The following is a 7,819-nucleotide window of genomic DNA, read 5'->3' as shown; positions in this document are numbered from 1 at the left end:
ATCACAACAAACAGTTTAGTAGTAAAACCCTTCAAGGAGTGGCTGCTGTAGTTACAGATACATTACGTTTTAGAATATAAGGGGAAATATTAGGAACATTCTCTTAATGAAGTATTTGTAATTGTGTCTTGTGAAATGTGGTGGACACCATGTTATCAGATCTTTGCGTAAGACCTATGACTATACCCAGTGGATCTATATTTAGAATATTTCCACTGTGATAAAATCCCACATGTAGGATATTCTTAAATCCGTCCATGTCATTGTACTCTGGTTGGGCAACGTAAACTTTCCCTGTGCAATTGATGTGACTAGTTCCTCATACTGAGAAACCCGTGGACTTCCAGGAAACATCCCCTTGTTTGGGTCACCAGGGGACGGATAAACAGTTTATTTAAAAGAGATTGTTTGCATTTTCTTTTTCGTTATATGACATTCCAAGTTCAAAATCAGAGAAAACTGTAGAATTGTTTACATTTTTTTTTACTATTTCCCTTTACTTGAGGAAGAAAATACTATTCCAAATTACTCATTCCTCTTGTGTAAATGTGTGATATAAGTTTTATTAAGTCCTGCTCTATAGCATTATCATTTGGCTTTGCGAAAAGGACAGTCTAGATCCTAACATTTTTTTTATTAAATATCAAAGTTTATTTAGCTTGGATTGCAATGCATATTACTGCATTCAAACTAGGACGTGTAAGCAGGAAGCATTGCTTCAACGAGTGCTTTTTGAAAACCTTGATGCTAGTGTCAGTCAATTGCATGTATACTTGTTGAATATGATTGATTTCTATTCACACTTTATCTCACCCAACCTACACATCCATGCTCGCACACACAATTACACATCCATGATCACACACACACAATTACACATCCATGCTCACAAAGTACACATCTATTCTCACACACACATCCACGCTCACAAACTCACAAGTACACATCCGTGCTCACACACAATTACACATGCATGCTCATACACACAAGTACACATCCGTGCTGAGATACACACAAGTACACAACCATGCTAACATACACACACACACAATACACACACAAGTACACATCCATGCTCACACCCACACAAGTACACATCCATGCTCACTTACATACATATATACAAACACTGTGCGGGCAGCCTCGGTTTCACTGCAAGGTCACGTGACCCCAAAACATTCCTGTCTCCCCGTGCCAGTTCAAAGTAGTTTAGAAGGGGCCCTTCTGACATGGATCGGTGCGGTCCAGGTCGGAAGGGCCCTTTTTAAACAATTTTGAACTGGGGAAGCAGGCGTGCAGCAGAGTCATGTGATGTGATGTAAATTCACATGACTCCACTGGGTTCCTGCATTCCCTTGGTGGTACATGAGACATTGTAACGCACAGGAAAACAGCAGACCCCCTAGAATGGCTGCCCTGGTTGTAGACGGCCCTGGTGGTTCTGCGGCCACATTGGCCACTTCGGTGCTCCCCTACTCCCCTGACTGGGCCTATTTTCAGGTAGGGGTCTGGAGCTGCAGCTCCATCAGCCCCTACGTTAATCCAGCCCTCGTCGGGATTGATCCAAAACCCAATTGGTGGGGTACAATGCATTGAGAATATGATAGACCAGACCAACAGGGCCCTACAATGCTAAAAAATAAGTGTATTCACTCAAATTAATGTTTACACTATAGCTGGAATTCCAGCATCTTTACTGCATGTTTTTAAAGGCTAACCCCGTTGACATTCTGAAGCAAGCGGCATTTTCTTGAAGATCACCTCACTAATTGAACTATCCATTATGCAGGGCCAGCTCAGCCATTTATAAAGGAATCAGCAGTGTATGAGTAAAGATGAATAATATCCAACACGTTCTAGAGCAGGTTCATGAAAAATGAAAAAATATACCAGATGACTGTACGGAACATGGAGAAACTGCCGGGTTTAGTCACAACCACAAAGAATCACTTCACTTTTTTGGAAGAAAACTACCGGTATATTTAATAGCAGAATATCATCTATCCCTATACAAAAAATGCATTTCTTCATATGATCCAAACAAGGCCCTGAAATCTACAGATTGTGAATTTTGTTTGACAGTCCTTTTAATTGTTTGGGGACCTTTGGTTTAAAGCTCGACTGCTTAGAAGCTGAGATCTGGGTGGCAAAGAGGAATCCTTAGCAGCCGCTTCATTGTATTCACTAACGCATGTCGCATTATATATAACGATCCCTCGGCTGCTTGGCTTTTTATTCCGGTTTACTTCAGTGACTTATTTTCTTACTTTACATTTCTTAGAGGATGTACAAAAACCAAACGTATTAACATGCAAACCACTTCCTGCATGCACTAATATTGCATCACATACCAACTAGAGCAACTGAAAACTAAGCTGCGCTGAGATGAAAAATGCCTTTTATGTGAATCGATTTTGCATTATGCATAGGCAGTCCAATACTTCTTGCAGGAGACCCTTACCAGTGTCAGCCATTGATAATGATAATAACAGCCAATTGTACAGAGGCCCGTGACACAGTAATTGCCTTTTAAATGCCTTGTAATTGGGGTGGCAAAATGCCTTGTAAATGGGGTGGAATAAATGTTTTTTATTTAAACATTAAATGTCCATCCCATTGCCCCGCCCATGTTCCACCAAATACAATTCTCCCATAAGCATAAATTCTGACAGGAAGGGAGGGCCTAGGGTTAGTTGCGCCTAGGTGCAGAATTTCTGTGGGGCCCACCCATAAGTAACGTACATACATACTAACACGCAAACTTGCCCTGACACCCACTCACTCTAACATTGCACACTTACATAAGCACACACATTCCAGCTCCTCCTTCCCATCCCCCAGGTGCCATTAACCCTAGGCTTGCACCTGACACTCCAACACCACATGCTGACACCAGCAAATACATGCTCACACCACATACTAACACACATACACACTCATGCGAACATTCTACACTAACATATACTTACACACCATATGCTCATGAAAACGCATGCTAACACTATACTCTAATACAAACACACTCTCTCTATATATAAAAATATATACTATATATAATGCACACACTGACTCTAACACTTTTCACACACACTCACTCTGCAGTACAGTACACATGTATACATACACATACTTACACAAACACACTACTCCACCTCCATCTTACCTCACAGAGTCCTGTCTCACCTGCTCAGCTGCTTCTTTCAGTCAGATCTATGGATGTCACATTTAGTGTAATGCTGTTTGGTGGGCAAAGGTATCACTAATGCCCTGTTTGGGCCCACATGGAACTGACAAGCTGTTTAGGCACAAAGATGGCACTGTGGGAAGTGAGTGACATGTTACATGTCAGGGGGCCCAAGGAGGTAGAATAGAGAATGGGTGTGGTTAGAGGGGGTTATGTTTGTTAAGGGGAGGAGTTAGCAATATTGTCACACCCACCTGGGGGGTGTCAAACAAAATTTCTCACTCAGGCATTAGGTGACCCCACTTGGTGCCTCAGTTACTGAGTGCCTGTGTGCCAGCAGGGCCTGGTGCACCAGTCTCTGACATAAAATTTCCATAATCATGCCATACATCTCGTAGTGAATATACACTAATACACCACATTTCTTAATTTGTGCTTGTTTTCTCTTGTTTCTGAGAGGGCGATCATCTTAACCATTTTTGACCCTTATGAAAATGATTAAGCAAACCAACGTAAGGTTTGCGGAACAGTTCCCTTCCTCTTGTCACCTTTCTTCTGTTCTTCTTGTTTTGTTCATATTGCTAAACTTCAACCTCACTGTTTAGCGTTCATCAATGAAACACTTAAGGGAATGATTCTACAAACTTTACTTGCTATATTAGTAAGGCTTCCTTGATCATTTTCATAAAAAAAAATCTAAACGCATTAGGTGGGAAACAACATGGTATCAGTACTACATATTTTGATGATGTCCAGGGACAAATTGTATGCTTTATTTGTATGATTTGAAAAGAAAGTAATGTTTCCATAATAAAGGTGATGTAATAAAAAAAATCAACCTGTTTTTTTTTCCTAATAGAAACACACCTTAAACATTTTTCTTTACATTCAGTATGATACTTTTAAAGAAACCATATAATAAAATATATTAGCTGTGGAGATTTTAAAAAAGTCATTCCTATGATACGTATATAGTCTCATAATGGCATTAAAAATAATAATTTGCATTTGTGAAGAGCTTTTGCTGGCTGAGAGTGATACTTTTTACGGTCTATTTCCCCACAAGATTTCTTTGAATTTAACTATGATATGGGGCTTCTAGTGAGAAGAAACCTGCTACAATTTAACTGAGTTGGGGTTATTTGTTAACCACATTTGTACTAAAACTTTTCTTATCCAAGGAGACATATTCCCCTCGCCCTTAATAATGTGTAATGTGTGTGGCCTTAGAACAGAGTGACTGTGTCTCTGTCCCTACTTGCTAGGTATGCTGTGCACATAGTACTGTCCTAAAATTGGTTCTACCCAGAAAGACCCCCTGCAGTGCCAACAGACTGAATCCCAAGAACCGGCGGAAGTAGATGAACTCCCTCGAAAGCTTGCACTATTTGCCTTCTCTCTCTTTTGCGAGAGAGAACATATAGTTTCACTTTGCTGAACATATATTTTAAAAAACAAAAACACACATACTCTCAGGTTTAACACTGTTGCCTACGGTCATGTTTATTGTTGTGTACATAGAAATGCTTTACCTTATCTTATATTGTACATAATCTAAATATTGTGTGTAAAATAAACATAGGAAGTATATATTAAAAACAAGTATAAAAAAATAGAATGCTTTTTTGGCGTGTCATTTTAATGACAGACATATACACTAGTTGTAAATAAACTTCTCTCCATACTTGAGAACTTCCCAGGGCCGGCTGCCTGGACCTTCCCCATCTCCTGCTCCCTACAGGAGGCAAGAAGGGGATGTGACTGACAAGGGGCCACGGCTATCCATTCATGGGGTCAAGGCTAGCCCCAGTTTACTTATATATATTGCATTCGGATTTTATGCATGTATATCATTTGAACAGGGCAAATCTAAACATACAATAATTATTTGCAGGATACAGAAGAACCATTTTGCTACACACTATTGGGTTCCCCCCAAGATCTGTAGTGGGATTGTACTACATCATAGGAAACAAATAAAATAGTAGCATGTATGTATTATTCATGTGTTATGTTAAAGGTTTTTTTCCCTGTTAAGTTTATTGCATTTTAATTTAATGGTTATCCAATTAATCAGAAGACAATAACAGCCAATAACACCCTTTCTACAGTGTAAATCACAATACATGCGGTCCTCATCAGAAGCTGAAAAAAAGGAAAAGAGAAAACATAGCTACTCCTCAGCACTTCACAGGAACCTGTAAAAACCTAAACCAACAAACATTCAAACCCCAAAATAACCCCCCCCCTAAAAATTTATAAAAATAGAAATTTCCATTTTCTCTTCCTGTTTGTCCTCATACCTTTAATTGAAAAAAAAGCTTCAGATTACCAGCTCAGTTGTAGATTGTCACTTATTTGAATTACCACCTTTGCTCTTCCATCACAGCCTCCACTGTAAAAAGGAGATGGAGCGAAAACCACATCCCCGAGAGCAAAAGAGATCTCCGGCCCTAACACTCCATTGCATAGACACGCTTTGAGGAAGACATCTTCAGTATCAGATGCCCTATGCGGGTCCCTAAACAGGCCATGCCCCAATACTAAAGAGATCATTTGGAACACTCTATTTCACTAATGCTATCCTAAAACTCCAGCACTTGGAAACCAGTTGAATGCTCTCAGTCCCAACCTAGTCCTCATGGTCTGAAGGTCCAGTAGCTCACCCCTCTCCAAAATATCTCTAATCCTATGTTTTTTTCAGCATTGCAACACTTTGTGATCAAGGACTCCAGAGTAGCAGCTAACAGAAAAGGCTTACATTCTTTTGTTTCTGTTATTTAGCATGATTAATGATGTTGATTTGGGCATCAAATAATTTCTTAGAGTAATAACATGTATGTCATACCCCATCCAATATTTAAAATACTGGGTAAACTATCAGCTCTGTGTTAATAATTATATACAGCATATGTGTACAGAATATATACGTATAATGAAAATCAAATTATCAAAATTACCAAAATTCACACCAAAGTGTATCTTCTCCTAACACTAAGGATAAAAGTATCCAGTAGCAAATTGTGTCCCAAAAGGCTAACAGTAACCTGCTGTATGGAGCTCTGTTGAAGTCTATATGCCATTCCTTAACACAGTGTATAAAGACTCTTTGTTGCTGGCTCTCAGTGCCCTGGCAGAGATCACACTGAGCTGCTGTTCACCATGTTATTGTTGGCAGAGCTGCCAATGTAGGGGGTGAGACATTCCATTGCTGGCCCACATCATCTACAGACAGGATGAGGGATGTGCGAATCCTCTTGGACTGGATGGGTGCTGTGTGTCACAGCTATGTCCTCCTTCTAATTTGAAGACAAGTAACTAGAGGGGCAGCACCATGTACTCTAAGAACTGTCCCTGTGCCCCGTGGGCATATACTCTCCTTTGCTGCATGTTAAGCGAAAATGGCCCATAAATGCTGCATAAACCTAAAGGAGTTGTATAGATATAGGGCTGCTCTGTACACGTGTTACAGCTATGTATTAATGAATTACTGTGCCAGGGTGATACAAAGCTCACACACCCATTACAATAAAGCTTTAATGGGCACTCTTAAGAAGCCACGATGAATCTATATATACTCAGATGCACCAATAGGCTTATTGATATTTATTTATAAAGCACCAATAATCTGCAGGACATTAAAATGGAGACAAAGCATACAAAAATAAAACACACATAAAAGTTACAAAGGGAGGGGAATCCTGTTCCCTGTTCCCACAATCTACTACTAGTTGTACTGACATTTAGATAGTTGTACAGTCCTGTTAAACGTCTGCAGTACAAAGCTGGCTTCATTAAGACTCCACAGATATTTTTTGATTGTAATTCCCATCATTCTATTATTGATGGACAGCTAGGGTTGATGGGGATTATAGTTCAAAAACAACGTGGACTATGATATTCATGCTGTAGATTTGAGTGAACTATATGGGAAGATGGACAGATTCCAAATCAGGACTGTTCTTGCTGTATTCAGTTGTGGATATGTACGGAATTTACAGGCCGGTATATGGTATATAGAGTTGGACTACCATCTTCCCCAGGCAGAAAAGTTTGCAATGTGCATAGATTATATTCATAAAGTGCCAATTTATCCTCCTCTAAAACAGAAGATTAAGTTTTTACTTAAAAAGTATAATTACTATATATTATACAATGCTCCTTAATCAGAAGGCCACCAAAAATAATCAAATTGCTCTACATGATGCCCATGAGTGGTCTATATTGTTATTATATAATTATAATACATGGCATATTTAGATGTATTAGTCCACATCTAAACATTAAAAAGGAAAAATAATAATCTTTGCAACTAATTACTTTATTTACACTAAAATATAAAAAATGTTTTAGATTATTCCTGATTAAAAAAATAGAGACAGTATTCCACTTCAACTGGGAACACTTATTAAACATATATACTTTGTAACTTCATTAAAATCACTGTTGCATTGTCTCACGTATGTTTTATAAGCATCTATAGTTATAAAAACCATCCGGTCTACCTATAGTAATAAGGGGAGAATGTGTGGTTTAACTGGTGAGTGGTTTTGTTCCCAGCTTTGCTCTTTGACAGTACAGGTGCTACAGATACCCACAAAAATGGACAGATTAGCACAAACGGGTCCTTCTCAA

Source organism: Sceloporus occidentalis, unplaced genomic scaffold (assembly GCF_023333645.1).
Source record: "Sceloporus occidentalis isolate IW3139 unplaced genomic scaffold, rSceOcc1.0.p SCAF_26, whole genome shotgun sequence".
Classification (NCBI taxonomy): domain Eukaryota; kingdom Metazoa; phylum Chordata; class Lepidosauria; order Squamata; family Phrynosomatidae; genus Sceloporus; species Sceloporus occidentalis.
This window is presented reverse-complemented; position numbering follows the sequence as displayed.